General features: G+C 45.9%; 1 protein-coding gene across 2 annotated transcripts in view; it reads right to left on the bottom strand.

The window, feature by feature from the left end:
* LOC129711750 (tumor necrosis factor receptor superfamily member 14-like) overlaps positions 1 to 3,067 on the bottom strand; it is an 84,893-nt gene extending 81,826 nt beyond the window's left edge. The window contains exon 1 of one of the 2 annotated variants that reach the window (XM_055659676.1): positions 2,938 to 3,067. The gene's annotated coding sequence lies outside the window, so the exon portion shown is untranslated. Of the gene's footprint in view, positions 1 to 2,788; positions 2,913 to 2,937 lie in introns of those variants that run through there. The other variant, XM_055659677.1, reaches the window with a different exon arrangement.
* Positions 3,068 to 16,924: the final 13,857 nt, after the last annotated feature.

The following is a 16,924-nucleotide window of genomic DNA, read 5'->3' as shown; positions in this document are numbered from 1 at the left end:
ATCGCAGCACAGAATGCCAAAACCGGTCAAGAACAGACTTTTAGTAATATAGATAATAAATTGTATGAAAATATATCCACTTCTACATATCAAGAAATAATTCCCTAAAGTAAATGGAGTCATATACATTAGAGCTTAACTAAAATAGTACACATATACGGAAAATTTGGACAAACACGGAGTGATCCAATTAATTTGTGCATGCATCAGAATGAATTCCTCAATCTACCTTAGGTAATCTAAAACTACCCTAAGGAGAAAAACTAAGGACAAACAGGGAGAAGGTATTGAAAAATGGGCACAGACAGCTACGTACGGTGCCACCCGGTGATATACATATGGTATTATTTATTGGGGATGAAGATCAGCAAATGGGTACTCGGGTTCCATGGAATGGTCTGGCTCCTATATCATATATTATCCTCTTTAGCGATAAGGCAGTTTGCTCACAAGGTGTTTTGTAGATGGTATATTCTGCAGCCAAAGTACACTGGTGATGGAGAGGTTTGTGTGGTGGATGGATTGCTATAAATGCATTTATCCATCAATGTGCACATTCCATCACACTGGTTTATCTTGTGGACGATAAACAGGTTTTAGGAGACCTGTCAAACACCACAGGTGATCTGACATTTAGCAAGTGTCTTGTCGATGGTGACGCCCATGTGAGACATGCACCGTTCATGATGAGAATGTTATTGAATCTTACATTAGATTTCCTCTCAAAGGTGATCTTTGTCTTGCATGCAAATAATTACTTATTCATTCATCAACATAAGTTTTCTACCTCATGCATCCAACTACTTCATTTTCTTATATGGTTGATGGAATTTTTTATCACTTATGTTGGAAGAAAAGTTAACAGATAACAGATTATTTAAGAAGGAACTGCAGATGCTGGAAAATCGAAGGTAGACAAAATGCTGGAGAAACTCAGCGGGTGCAGCAGCATCTATGGAGCGAAGGAAATAATCAACGTTTCGGGCCGAACCTTCTTCAGACTGATGGGGGTGGGGAGAAGATGAGAAAAAGGAGGAGGTGCCCGAGGGCTGTGGGAGAGATAGGAAGGGGAGGAGACAGCAAGAGCTAACAACATTGGGAGAATTCAATGTTCATGCCCCCAGGATGCAGACTCTCCAAGCGGAATATGAGGTGCTGTTCCTCCAATTTCCGGTGTTGCTCGCTCTGGCCATGGAGGAGACCCAGGACAGAGAGGTCGGATACAGAATGGGAGGGGGAGTTGAAGTGCTGGGCCACCGGGAGGTCAGGTTGGTTATTGCGGACCGAGCAGAGGTGTTCGGCGAAAAGATCACCAAGCCTCCGCTTGGTCTCACTGATGTAGATCAGCTGACATCTAGAGCAGCGGATGCAATAGATGAGGTTGGAGGAGGTGCAGGTGAACCTTTGTCGCACCTGGAACGAATGCTTGGGTCCTTGAATGGAGTCGAGGGGTTAGGTGAAGCAACAAGTGTAGCATCTCTTGCGGTTGCAGGGAAAAGGTACGGGAGGGAAGGGAAGAATTGACAAGGAAGTTACTGAGGGAGCTGTCTTTGCAGAACGCAGACATGGGGGGAGATGGGAAGATGTGGCGAGTGGTGGGGTCACATTGGAGGTGGCGAAACTGACGGAGGATTACTTGTTGTATATGACGGCTGGTGGGGTGAAAGGTGAGGACTAGGGGGACTCTGCCCTTGTTGCGAGTGGGGGGATGCGGAGAGAGAGCAGTGTTGCGGGGTATGGAAGAGACCCTGGTGCGAGCCTCATCTATGGTGGAGGAGGGGAACCCCTGTTCCCTGAAGAATTAGGACATTTCAGATGCCCTGGTGTGGAACGCCTCATCCTGGGAGCAGATGCGGCATCGAAGGAGGAATTGGGAGTAGGGGATGGAGTACTTACACGAAGCAGGGTGGGAAGAAGTGTAGTCGAGATAGCCATAGGAGTCAGTAGGTTTATAGTGGATGTCGGTCAGAAGTTTATCACCTGCGATGGAGATAGTGAGGTCAAGGAATGGTAGGGAAGTGTCGGAAATGATCCAGGTGTATTTGAGTGCCGGATGGAAGTTAGTGATGAAGTGGATTAAGTCAGTCAGTTGTGTGTGAGTGCAGGAGGTGGCCCCAAAGCATTCGTCGATGTACAGAGTACGATTGACAAGAGTACATTGACTTGTGAAACTCTTACATTGGTGTCCTAGGGCTGAGGCAGACAAGTATCTGACCATGATCAGCAGTGTTTTTGTCCACAAATTAAAATGTCAGCTGGAGCTAGTGAACAGGATATCGTTTGCTTAAGAATGGGATGCGGAGATGTTTGGTAATTCATTCTTCCTTCCAAGTATTTGGAGAAGTATGTCTTCATGGGGCTTGACAAGGTAGGTCTGATCTCCCAATTACGGGACAGAATATGGGGGCTTTGGAGAGATTGCAACAGTCTGCTGCCAGGTTTAGAGGATTTTAGATAAAAGGCGAGGTAGGTCAAACTTGGATTCTTTCTCAAAGAGGGAGGGAATATCTTCATTCTGGGGGCATCAAATCTTTTGTATTTCTCTACTCAACTCTACTAATTCTCTACTGTTCTGAAAGGGATCTTGGACTTCTTAACCAAGTTCTGAGCTCACTGAACGTGGCCGCACATGTGGATAGGGTGATAATTAACCAAACCGTTGAGGTTTTATGTAAGTTTTGAAGTACTTTCAAGACTGAGGGGATGCGGAGCAGGTTAAATGTGATGGAGCCACGGGGTGAGGCGGACACTGGGGCTCAGAACCAACTCGTCCTCCTCATGTCCTGACCTTCTGGATTGTTCCTCCACATCTCCAGTATGTCGCCCACTCGCCGCTCACCCCAACCTCACGGTGCACGGAGAGGGCCACCGAGCCCAGCGCGGGCTGTAACCGCTCCGCTAGGAGGCTGAGGGAACAGTTAGTCTCCATTTCTCTACCTGGAGTCCGGGCGGGAGATCATCACAGGCCGGCGGACGCTCCGCTCCCCAACGTCCACCTGCGTTGGAGCTTCGAGCGGCGGTGAGCACCACTCCTCCCCGCCGCCGGGGGGAGCCGCGCGATAATCAGCGATAATCCTCCCCGCCAACAGGGGGTGCAGCCGCGCCCGCCAATGCACCTCCCGGCCGCCAGGGGGCAGCGCGGGACCCGTCCCAGAGTCGGGCAGCGTCTGCGGAGGGAGACGATGGAGCACGGTTGGGGTATGGACCCTCTTCGCACTGATTGTGGTCGCAGGGAGAAAGCTGGAAGTGAGGATGGTGGGGCGGGATAAAGCGTGGCGAGTGATGGGTGGGTGGAGAAAGTGACAGAGGCTGGAGGTGTGAAGGAGCCAAAAGGTGTCAGATAAGGAGATAAGTGAAATGTAAAGTTGGGGGGAGGGATATGAATGGAAGGGGGGGGGGGGGGGGGGGGGAGTAGAATGGGAAAGAAAAGGAAATGGATTTAGGGATGGGAGTTGAGTGTAGGTAGGAGGGAAAGGGAGCTGGGTGACTGGGAGATGGTGCAAGTGATGTGTGCACTGAGGAGGGCGCAACAGGAAGAGAGAGGAGCTGAGAGTTATTACTTCAAATTGGAGATGAATACAATGTTCATACCACTGTCTTGTAAGCTATCCAAAGTCAGTCAGTTTTATTTGTCACATGCACCAACTAAGGAACAGTGAAATGAATTTGCTATGCAGTGATACCGTTGAAAAAAACCCATAATAGAATTTAACACAAAAATCAACCACAGCATTCTTCGCTGTAATGGAAGGCACAAAGTTCAGTCAGTGATCCTCCCTTTGTTCATTCGTGGTCGGGGCCATAAACCCTCGGTAGTCACCATTATGGACGGCCGGATGTACAGGCCCTCTCGTCGGGCCGATCGACCGCACTGCGCAACTTGGAGTGTCCAAATCGGCTCTTTCCTACCGGAGACCACGGTTTCAGTATGTTATAGGCCGGTGGTCGGAGCTCTTCCCCGGTAAGGGATCCCACTCTTGCCACGCCACGTCCCCGGCTAGAAGCTTCGCAGACCACAGCCCCACGATGCGAAAGTCACCAGGCCACCGATTGGAACACTCCTTTCTGGCGACCCTCTGGCAAGGCCACTCAGCTCCCGCTGCTGCAGCTCTGGACCCGACTCCAGGAAAGGCCGCTCCAATTCAAGCTGTTTGGCCGCGAGAGGAGAGGCGGTGAAGCCACATGGAAAAAGCTGCCTCTCCTTCGAGGAAGGGACTGAAAAACAGTTTCCCCCTTTTCATCCCCCACACAAGACACACAGAGAGACACCCAAAACAAACATTTAGACATACCAAAACACCCCCCAAAAAGTTGAAATAACAAATACGCTGCTGGCAGGGCAGCCGACTAGTAGCGCCCCCAATCCAAGGTACGAGGTACTGATCCTCCAATTTGCATGTGTCCACACTCTGGCAATGGAGGATGCCCAGCTCAGTGTGGGAATGGGAAGGGCAATGGTTATGAACTGGGAGATCCTGCAGGCCTTAGAGGATCAAACGCAAATGGTGAAATGGTCGCTAAGTCTACGTTTGGTCTCGCCGATGTAATGGAAGCCACATCGAGGATGCCGGATGCAGTAGATGAAGTTCAGATGTCTGTGATGTGTAGAAAGGAAAACCTCAACTTAACAGATGCGTAGGAAAGAATTGCAGATGCTTGTTTAAATTGAAGATAGACATAAAAGGCTGGAGTAAATCAGCGGGATAGGCAGCATCTCTGGAGAGAAGGAATGGGTGACGTTTCAGTTCGAGACCCTTCTTCAGTGATGTTAGGGGAGTGGGCGGTAGAGAGATAAAATGTAGTCAGAGACAGTAAGACTGTAAGCTACCCAAGCAAAATATGAGGTGCTGTTTCTCCAATTTGCGCTGGGCTGGAGTTAGTAGAGGGAAGCTGACTTTAGAGATATAGCGTAGAAATAGACGCTTTGGCACACTGGGTCTGTACCGATCAGCGATCACTCCGAACACTAGCAGTAGGGACAATTTACAAAAGCCAATTTGCAGACCTATACGTCTTTGGAGTGTGGGAGGAAATCAGAGCACCCAGAGAAAATCCACGCAGTCACAGAGAAAACATACAAACTCCATACATAGAGCACCAATACTGCGATAGTCAGGATCAAACCTAGGTCTCTGACCCTGTCAGGCAGCAACTCTACGCTGCGCCACTATACCATCCTGTTGGGTTCCTGCTCAAGTTATTGAAGAGGTGTAGAGCATGTGAAGTGTCTCAGACGTAGGTAGGAAACATAGAAACAGAGAAACATAGAAATTAGGTGCAGGAGTAGGCCATTCGGCCCTTCGTTCCTGCACCGCCATTTAATATGATCATGGCTGTTCATCCAACTCAGTATCCCGTACCTGCCTTCTCTCCATACCCTCTGATCCCCTTGGCCACAAGGGCCACATCTAACTCCCTCTTAAATATAGCCAATGAACTGGCCTCAACTACCCTCTGTGGCAAAGAGTTCCAGAGATTCACCACTCTCTGTGTGAAAAAAGTTCTCCTTATCTTGGTTTTAAAGGATTTCCCCCTTATCCTTAAGCTGTGACCCCTTGTCCTGGACTTCCCCAACATCAGGAACAATCTTCCTGCATCTAGCCTGTCCAACCCCTTAAGAATTTTGTAAGTTTCTATAAGATCCCCTCTCAATCTCCTAAATTCTAGAGAGTATAAACCAAGTCTATCCAGTCTTTCTTCATAAGACAGTCCTGACATCCCAGGAATCAGTCTGGTGAACCTTCTCTGCACTCCCTCTATGGCAATAATGTCCTTCCTCAGATTTGGAGACCAAAACTGCACGCAATACTCCAGGTGTGGTCTCACCAAGACCCTGTACAACTGCAGTAGAATCTCCCTGCTCCTATACTCAAATCCTCTTGCTATGAAAGCCAACATACCATTCGCTTTCTTTACTGCCTGCTGCACCTGCATGCCTACCTTCAATGACTGGTGTACCATGACACCCAGGTCTCGCTGCATCTCCCCCTTTCCCAATCGGCCACCGTTTAGATAATAATCTGCTTTCCCGTTTTTGCCACCAAAATGGATAACCTCACATTTATCCACATTATACTGCATCTGCCAAACATTTGCCCACTCACCCAGCCTATCCAAGTCACCTTGCAGTCTCCTAGCATCCTCCTCACACCTAACACTGCCCCCCAACTTAGTGTCATCCGCAAACTTGGAGATATTGCCTTCAATTCCCTCATCCAGATCATGAATATATATTGTAAATAGCTGGGGTCCCAGTACTGAGCCTTGCGGTACCCCACTAGTCACTGCCTGCCATTGTGAAAAGGACCCGTTTACTCCTACTCTTTGCTTCCTGTTCCAGTTCAGGAAGGGACTGGACAAGGGAAGAATTATAAAATTGAGTGATTTGGAGGAGCAGGGCAGGAACAGGCAGAACAAACTGGACTGCCAGGGCAGCTCTGCCTATGGATTTGAGAAGGAGATGGTAGTATGGGGCTGGGGAATGATAACATTAGAGGCTGTGGAGGGCAGATCGCCAGAAATGATGAGATTGGTAATGGCCTGGGAGCTGGTGGCCTGGTGTGGGTCTGTGGGGAAATGATAAAGCAGTAAGTGTGAGGAGATGTCCGAGAGCTGACATGTGGCTTCAGCACTGTAATGCTACTGAGTGTACGCAGGATTGAGCATCCAGAAAGAGTGAGGTCGGAGTGGGTAAAGGAAGTGGAGGTTGAGATGATTGATGTCGCAGTGGCAATTGAACATGAAAAGGTCCAGAGAGGGTAGAAGACCAGCATAGGGTGTCCAGGAATAGGAGGAATGGTGGAGGCAGGAAGAGAGGGTCTAAGACAAGGACTACTTGCCAGAGAAATAGGCCTGGAGACAATGAGAAGAGATTGACATTGTGACAGGCTCAGAACTCATTGAGGTGTGTGCACAGGGGCACAAAGACAAGTGGCGTGGGAGAATTTATCAATGACATTGGAGCTGTGCTCAGCCACGCAGTCTTGGGACTCATCAGTTAATGTTGGCACAATTTATCCCTCTTGATGTGTTTTATGTATAAAAGCTGCAAAATGTAACTGCATTTATTTGTTGTCATTCACACTCCAAAGGCAGGACATTCATTTTAGATGAAAGGCCCATATTATGCTAATATTTCCTCAAATGTCTGCCTATGTAATAGAAACAAGTAGTATAGACTTGTGGAACAGTCTTGTTGGAGGTTGAGGAGGGGGTTGTTGGAAATGCTGAGAACTGGGATGGTTCGGCCGATGAACACAAAATGCTGAAAGTAACTCAGCCGGTCAGACAGCAACTCTGGAGAAAAGGAATAGGTGACGTTTTGGGTCGGGACCCTTCTTCAGACAGAGTCAGCGGAAAGGGAAGTTTAACAGAGAGTGGTCCAGTTTACGAGTGTTCATAGTTGACATTGTGCTCAAGGGATAGGTATGAGGAGGTGTCCAAGAGCTGATGCCTCACAATACAAAAGGTAAGAGTAGAATTTGTGTAAAAATGGATGTAGATTAATCAACTTTACTCTAAGCCTGGTGTTAATGCTATTGGGTTGTAGGTGACTTTGAATTTCTTAATTGCAGGTAAGCCCACATCTATCCAGTTCATATCCTCCCCTCTTACACACTTTCAATAGACAATAGGTGCAGGAGTAGGCCATTTGGGCCTTCAAACCAGCATCGCCATTCAATGTGATCATGGCTGATCATCCCCAATCAGTGCTCCCCATATCCCCTGATTCCGCTGTCTTTTAGAGCCCTATATAGCTCTCTTTTGAAAGTATCCAAAGAACCGGCCTCCACCACCCTCTGAGGCAGAGAATTCCACAGACTCACAACACTGAGAAAAAGTGGTTCCTCGTCTCCATTCTAAATGGCTTACCCCTTATTCTTAAACTGTGGCCCCTGGTTCTGGCTCCCCCAACATCGGGAACATGTTTCCTGCCTCTAGTGTGTCCAAACCCTTAATAATCTTATGTTTCAATAAGATACCCTCTCATCCTTCTAAGCTCCAGAGTATACAAGCCCAGCCGCTCCTTTCTCTCAGCATATGATAGTCCAGCCATCCCGGGAATTAACCTTGTAAACCTACGCTGTACTCCTTCAATAGCAAAAAATGTCCTTCCTCAAATTAGGGGACCAAAACTGCACACAATACACCAGGTGTGGTCTCACTGGGGCCCTATTCAACTGCAGAAGGACCTCTTTGTTCCTATGCTCAACTCCTCTTGTTATAAAGGCCAACATGCCATTCGCTTTCTTCATTGCCTGCTGTACCTGCATGCTTACTTTCATTGACTGAAGAACAAGGACCCCCAGATCCCGTTGTACTTCCCCTTTTCCCAACTTGACACCATTTAGTTAATAATCTGTCTTCCTGTTTTTGTTACCAAAGTGGATAACCTCACATTTATACACATTAAACTGCATCTGCCATGCATCTGCCCACTCACCCAACCTGTCCAAGTTAACCTGCATTCACATAGCGTCCTCGTCACTGTTCACACTGCCACCAAGCTTTGTGTCATCTGCAAATTTGCTAATGTTACTTTTAATCCCTTCATCTAATTGTTAATGTATATTGTAAATAGCTGCAGTCCCAGCACCGCGCCTTGCGGTACCCCACTTGTGACTGCCTCCCATTTTGAAAGGGACCAGTTAATCCCTACTCTTTGTTTCCTGTCTGCCAATCAATTTTCTATCCATGTCAGCACCCTACCCCCAATACCATATGCTCTAATTTTGCCCCGTATGTGGGATCTTATCAAATGCTTTCTGAAAGTCCAGGTACACTACATCCACTGGCTCTCCATTGTCCATTTTCCAAGTTACATCCTCAAAAAATTCCAGAAGATTAGGCAAGCATGATTTCCCCTTCGTAAATCCATGCTGACTCAGACCGATCCTGCTACTGCTAACCAAATGCTGCTATTTCATCTTTTATAATTGATTCCAGCATCTTCCCCACCACCAATGTCAGGTTAATTGGTCTATAATTCCGTTTTCTTTCTCCCGCTTTTCTTAAAAAGTTGGATAACATTAGCTATCCTCCAATCAACAGGAACTGAACCTGAATCTATAGAACATTAGAAAATGATCATCAATGCCTCTACAATTTCTAGAGCCACTTCCTTAAGTAGCCTGGGATGCAGACCATCTGGCCCTGGGGATGTATCTGCCTTCAGTCTCATCAGTCCACCCAACACCATTTCCTGTCTAATGTGAATTTCAACCCTGATTGGACTGATCCAGGATGGGGAGGAATATGCCTACAGACAAAAAGTGACACAGCCGGGGTCCGGATAACATCGCACCAACCTGGAGCTTAATGCTCTTAAGGCTGTGGAATTGATTATAGACTTTAGGAGAGCTTAAACTCCCCTCCCCCCACTCACCATCAACAACACCAGTCACATCTGTGGAAGGTAGACAAAAATACTGGAGACACTCAGCGGGTGAGGCAGCATCTATGGAGTGAAGGAAATAGGCAACGTTTTGGGCCAAAACACTTCTTCAGACTGATGCGAGGGTGGGGGGGGAAGAAGAAAGGAAGAATTGGAGCCAGAGAGCTAGTGGGAGAGCTGAGAAGGGGAGTCAGTAAGGACTACCTGAAAATAAAAAAGTAAATGTTCGTACCGCTGGGGTACAAACTGCCCAAGCGAAATATGAGGTGATGCTCCTCCAATTTCCGGTGGTCCTCATTCTGACCATGGAGGAGGCCCAGGACAGAAAGGTCGGATTCAGAATGGGAGGGGGAGTTGAAGTGCTGAGCCACTGGGAGATCAGGTTTGTTATTGAACCGAGCGGAGGTGTTTGGCGAAGCGATCGTCAAGCTTACCCTCTGTCTCACCTCCACCAAGTCACATCTGTGGAGTCATTTAAGTTCCTAGGTACCATCATCTCCAGGGACCTAAAATGGGAGGCCACCATCGACGGTCAAAAAGGCCTAACAGAGGATGTACTTCCTGCAGAGGCTGAGAAAACACAATCTGCCACAGCCAATGATGGTCCAGTTTTATACTGCCATCATAGAGTCTGTCCTCACCTTCTCTATCATGGTCTGGTTTGGCTCAGCCACCAAGCACAACATCCGGAGGCTGCAGCGCATCGTTCGATCAGCCGAGAAGGTTGTTGGCTGCAACATTCCCCCAATTGACTGCAAGGGCCAGGAAGCGAGCGGGTAAGATCATCTCTGGCCCCTCTCACCCTGGGTACAAACACTTTGAAGTACTTCCCTCTGGGAGATGACTCCAAACCGTCAAAGCCGCCACAGCCAGACTTAAAAACAGCTTTTAAACCACGAGTTCTAGCTCTACTCAACAGCCAAAAGTCTGTAGCCTCATTTTGCTTTGTTTTTTTAATTTTATTACTCACATGTTTAAATCATTTATAAATGTTTAATTGTCTACTGTATATCATGTTGTTATCCTTGCGAGCAAAGCACCAAGGCAAATTCCTTGTATGTATATGTCTTTGCACACAAAAATGTGACAAATGGTGTCAAATTTCAAATTTCCTCAAAAAAGTTGACAAGCACTTTATTGGGTTCATGACTAACAACAAATATAAGAAAAGATAGCATATTGATGGCAAGTTTCTGTAAATGGCATCAGAATACACAATTACATTTTGTGTAGTGGTTGTTATGTGGTGTCCACCAGTGACCTGGTTGGCACACCAAGTGCACGTATTTCTTATTCCTTTCTATGTTTATGAATACCACATGGAACAATAAAATTGCAAACACCGTTTCTACTTCATTTAGTAGAATATTGCATCTATCTGAGTGGACACCGCAACGTGTTACAAACGTTCGTACAGTGGAAACTAAAAGGTTTGGCGTGCCAAAAAACGAACGTTACATTATTAGCGAGAACCAAGCATTTTCACCAATGCGATCTAAGCAGTACATTACCGATGGCCATGATTCGTCAGATCATTTGATTTGGGCTGAATTTTTTGTAAGTAAAATGTCTCCGTAACAGTCGTTGTGGAGCTTCCATCAGTTGACACAAAGGAATGAAGTTAGCAACTTGGTCCGTAAACAGGTAAACAAGAGACAGTATGTTGTCAAATTGAAGATTAGCTCAGTTTCTTTGTTTTGATAACCGATTTATGTCCAAAATATTTTCTTTAATTGATTTTAAAAAGTTGGAAAATATATCGTAAACAGTTTATGCATTTTTGATATATTAAATTGGAAAATAAGAAAAACGAATGAAGTCACCCAATGATAATACAGTACAGTAAAGATCCCATTACGGTCGTTGTGACATTGGACACCAAGCACAACGACCGTTACGGGATCTTTACTGTACTGTATTATCTTTATGTTATTGTCTTTTTCTTCTAGTACAGATGAAGATATTTCTCTAGATCATTATCAAAACGTATATGTATGAGGGCCATATAAAGTTTATTTATGAATTAAATATTCATGACTAAATGTGGCAGAGTTTTTTATGTTACACTTTCGGTGTCCAAAATGGTGGGAAAACAATGAAAATTTGTCCGTTACGAAAAAGGTTTTTGATTTTCGGTCTTGAAGTTATCTAATTTATATCTACTATTTATAAGGTTTCACATGATGGGTAGATTTTTGTTAAGAAACGAAGATTGGTGTACAAAAGTGAATACTAATCTTGTCGTCAAAAACGCTCCAGTTATGTAAAAAGACATACTTGGCTAATAATATTTATTCAATTCAATTGTGTGCAAAAGTAACCCCTCAGATTCCTATTTAAACTATATCCTCTGGTCCTCGATTCACTGTGCAAAAGACTCTGCATTCACCCGATCGATTCCTCTCATGATCTTATACACCTCTATAAGATCATCCCTCATCCTCCTGCATTTCAAGGAATAGAGTCCCAGTCTACTCAACCGCTCCCTGTAGCTCAGACCCTCTATCCTGGCAACATCCTCACAAATCTTCTCTGTACTCTTTCCAGCTTGACATCTTTCCTATAACAAGGTGCCTGTGACTCCACCTTCAAGGAAGTATTCGCCTACACTCCTAGATCACTCTGCTCTACACTACCCAGAGCCCTACCATTCACTGTCTAGGTCCTGCCCATATTAGACTTCCCAAAATGCAACACCTCAGATTTCTCTGCATTCAATTCCATCAACCATTCCTCAGCCCACCTGGCCAATCGATCAAGATCCTGCTGCAATTTTTGACAAGCATCTTAACTATCTGCAAAATCATCCATTTCTGTATCATCAGCAAACTTGATCATCTTGAACTTGTATGTTCTCATCAAATTCATTAATGTGGATGACAAACAGTAACGGGCTCAGCACCGAGCCCTGAGGCACACCACTCGTCACAGGCCTCCAGTCAGAGAAGCAACCTTCCACCTTCACCCTTTGCTTCCTTGGATGAAGCCAATTTTCTACCCATTCAGCTATCTGTCCTTAGATTCCATTCAATCTAACCTTCCAGAGCAGCTTACCATGCAGAACCTTGTTGAATGCTTTGCTGGTCCATATATATACATTATACTTCAACAACTTCGCCCTCATCGACCTTTTTGGTCAAGTCCTCAAAAAAAAAAATCAAGTTTGTGAGACACGACCTCCCATGTACAAAACCATGCTGACCATACTTAATCAGCTCTTGCCCGCCCACATGCCTGTATATCCTATCCCTCAGAATACTCTCTGGTAACTTTCGAACTACAGATATTAAACTCACTGACATATAGTTCCCAGCATTTTCCCTGCAGCCCTTCTTGAATAGAGGCACAACATTTGGCACCCTCCAATCTTCCGGCACCTCTCCTGTATTTAAAGACGACTCGTAAATTTTAACTAACGCTCCTGCAATTTCCTCTCTAGTTTCCCACAATGTCCTCGGATATAGCTGAACAGCCCCTGGAGATTTGTCTACCTTCATACATGATTGTACCTTCAGCATCTCTTCGACCATAACACTGACTTCTCTCTACTCACTTCCATTAACTGCCCCAAGATTCTCCGTCTTCTTGGCTTTCTCCTCAGTAAATACAGTGGAGGAATACTCATTGAAGACCTTGTCGATCTCCTGTGTCTCTACACAGGTAGGAATAGCAATACTTTATTGTCACATGTGACAAGATTCTTTGCTTGCAAACACAATGTATAAAAATAACAGCTACTTACAGCGCTGACATTACAAAGCACGCTGGCTCCCCCATAACCAATAATGCAATTCACCCTCTTTTACCCTCTCCCATCCATCCTGAAGCACCGGTATCTCTGGAAACATTGAACTGCCAGTCCTGCCCCTCTTAACCAGATTTCAGTGGCTACGACTTCCGCATGTACCTATGCATGCCCTGAGCTCATCTGCCTTACATAGAAACATAGAAAATAGGTGCAGGAGTAGGCCATTCGGCCCTTCGAGCCTGCACCGCCATTCAATATGATCATGGCTGATCATCCAACTCAGTATCCTGTACCTGCCTTCTTTCCATACCCCCTGATCCCTTTATCCACAAGGGCCACATCTAATTCCCTCTTAAATATAGCCAATGAACTGGCCTCAACTACCTTCTGTGGCAGAGAATTCCAGAGATTCACCACTCTCTGTGTGTAAAATGTTTTCCTCATCTCGGTCCTAAAAGATTTCCCCCTAATCCTTAAACTGTGACCCCTTGTTCTGGACTTCCCCAACATCGGGAACAATCTTCCTGCATCTAGCCTGTCCAACTCCTTAAGAATTTTGAAAGTTTCTATAATATCCCCCCTCAATCTTCTAAATTCTAGCGAGTACAAGCCGAGTCTATCCAGTCTTTCTTCATATGAAAGTCCTCACATCTCAGGAATCAGCCTGGCGAACCTTCTCTGTACACCCTCTATGGCAAGAATGTCTTTCCTCAGATTAGGAGGCCAAAACTGTTTGCAATACTCCAGGTGTGGTCTCACCAAGACCCTGTACAACTGCAGTAGAACCTCCCTGCTCCTATACACAAATCCTTTTGCTATGAATGCTAACATACCATTCGCTTTCTTCACTACTCCCTGACCTGCATGCCTACTTTTAATGACTGGTGTACCATGACACCCAGGTCTCGTTGCATCTCCCCTTTTCCTAATCGGCCACCATTCAGATAATAGTCTACTTTCCTGTTTTTGCCGGCAAAGTGGATAACCTCACATTATACTGCATCTGCCATGCATTTACCCACTCACCCAGCCTATCCAAGTCACCTTGCAGCTTCCTAGCATCCTCCTCACAGCTAACATTGCCCCCCATCTTCGTGTCATCCGCAAACCTGGAGATGTTGCATTCAATTCCCTCGTCCAAATCATTAATCTATCTTACTAAAAGTCTGATCTTGACCGCTTTTGGCCCGCTGTGCTGCGATTTCCGAGAGAACGCCGCCGCCTACGGCCGTCATTTTTGGCCACCTCGCTCAGAGCCCAAGTCTGCCTTCCTGAACCAGAGAATTTATCCCATCGATGAAAAATCTGAGAGATATTAATGTTTTAAAAAAAATCACCATTCTCTCTGCTGCCCCTGCTGGAGGGAGGGGGATGGATTATAAAACCAGGAAGTGGTGTACCTCACTCAGTCTCTGCAAGATGGAGGTCACTTCTCCCTGAGCTCTGAATAACACTAAACACATGTCTACTCAACTGAGTGCCCTTAGTGTGGTTTGAAAATGAAAATATGGTTGGTTTGAAGTAAAAAGGCACTGCCTGCAAATGGTTGTTTGGGGGGTTTGGGTTGAAGAAAAAAGGCACTCTCGCTCCCCTCCTCTCTCTTCCCCCCCCCCCCCCCCTCTCTCTCCCCCCTCTCTCTCCCCCCCCCTCCCCCCTGCTTCCCACCTCCCGTCACCCCCCTCAGCACCCCCTCTCTCTCCCTCACTCTCCTCCCCTCCCTCTCTCCCTTCCTCCCCCACCTTTCCCCCCTCACCCACCCGCCCTCTTCTCCTCCCCTCCAGCCCCCTCTCCCTCTTGCCCCTCTCTCTCTGTCTCTGCCCTCTTCTGTCTTCTTCTTCTCTCTTCTTCTCGTCTGCTCTATCTGGTCTCCTTCTCTTCTTCTCTGTCTCTGTCTCTCTCGCTCTTCTCTGCTTCTCGCTCTCCTGTCTCTGTCTTCTCTCTCTGCCCTCACTCTCTACCCCCGCCTCCTCTCTCTAGATGTAACTGCAAGTTGGGGGCTATGCGTCAGTAGATAGGGTGGTTATGGGGTAAAATGAGCAAATTAATAATATTAATATAATATCAAGAGGGGTAATTAGCGTGTGTACGCGGGGGGGGAAATAGTTTGTGTGTGTGACGCTGCATGCCGCCTCCGCCCCCCATCCCCCCACAACCACACATTGGGGGAACAGACCCAACGGGTCTGCACTTGGTCTAGTATATATTGTAAATAGCTGGGGTCCCAGCACTGAGCCTTGCGGTACCCCACGTCACTGTCTGCCATTGTGAAAAGGACCCGTTTACACCTACTCTTTGCTTCCTGTCTGCCAGCCAGTTCTCTATCCACATCAATACTGAATCCCCAATACCGTGTGCTTTAAATTTGTATACTAATCTCTTATGTGGGACCTTGTCGAAAGCCTTCTGAAAGTCCAGATATAACACATCCACTAGTTCTCCCTTATCCACTCTACTAGTTACATCCTCGAAAAATTCTATAAAATTCGTCAGACATGATTTACCTTTCATAAATCCATGCTGACTTTGTCCAATGATTTCACCACTTTCCAAATGTGCTGCTATCCCATCTTTAATAACTGATTCTAGCAGTTTCCCCATTACCGATGTTAGACTAACTGGTCTGTAATTCCCCGTTTTCTCTCTCCCTCCCTTTTTAAAAAGTGGGGTTACATTAGGTACCCTCCAATCCTCAGGAACTACTCCAGAATCTAAAGTGTTTTGAAAAATTATCACTAATGCATCCACTATTTCTGGGGCTACTTCCTTAAATACTCTGGGATGCAGCCTATCTGGCCCTGGGGATTTATAGGCCTTTAATCCATTCAATTTACCTAACACCACTTCCCGGTTAACCTAGATTTCACTCGGTTCCTCCATCTCATTTGACCCCCGGTCCCCTGCTATTTCCGGCAGATTATTTATGTCTTCCTTAGTGAAGACAGAACCAAAGTAGTTATTCAATTGGTCTACCTTGTCCTTGTTCCCCATGATCAATTCACCTGTTTCTGACTGCAAGGGACCTACATTTGTTTTAACTAATCTTTTTCTCTTCACATATCTATAAAAACTTTTGCAGTCAGTTTTTATGTTCCCTGCCAGTTTTCTTTCATAATCTATTTTCCCTTTCCTAATTAAGCCTTATTCCTCCTCTGCTGGACTGAATTTCTCCCAGTACTCTGGTTGGCTGCTTTTTCTGGCTAATTTGTATGCTTCATCTTTTGTTTTGATACTATCCCTGATTTCCCTTGTTAGCCACTACCTTCCCTGATTTATTCTTTTGCCAAACTGGGATGAACAATTGTTGTAGCTCATCCATGCCTTCCATTGCATATTCACCGTCAACCCTTTAAGAATCAATTGCCAGTCTATCTTGGCCAATTCACGTCTCATACCTTCAAAGTTACCTTTCTTTAAGTTCAGGACCCTTGTTTCTGAATTAACAGCGTCACTCTCCATCCTAATGAAGAACTCAACCATATTATGGTCAATCTTGCCCAAGGGGCCACACACAAGACTGCTAACTAACCCTTCCTCATTACTCAATACCCAGTCTAGAAAAGCCCCCAAAACAAGCATAAGCTAAAGATGGCTGCAATACAGGCCTGGCAGAGCATCACCAGAGAAGACAGAAGGAACTGATGATGCCCATGAATCACAGACTTCAAGCAGTTATTGCATGCAAAGGATATGCAACGAAATACGAAACATGAGTACTTTCATTTAGATGACATTGCTGTGTCCCAAACACTGTGCCCCTGAAATTGGGGGACTATGTAATATCA

This window comes from Leucoraja erinacea, chromosome 30 (genome assembly GCF_028641065.1).
Source record: "Leucoraja erinacea ecotype New England chromosome 30, Leri_hhj_1, whole genome shotgun sequence".
Taxonomy (NCBI): domain Eukaryota; kingdom Metazoa; phylum Chordata; class Chondrichthyes; order Rajiformes; family Rajidae; genus Leucoraja; species Leucoraja erinaceus.
The sequence above is the reverse complement of the archived record's forward strand: the minus strand, read 5'-3'. Positions and strand labels throughout refer to the sequence as shown.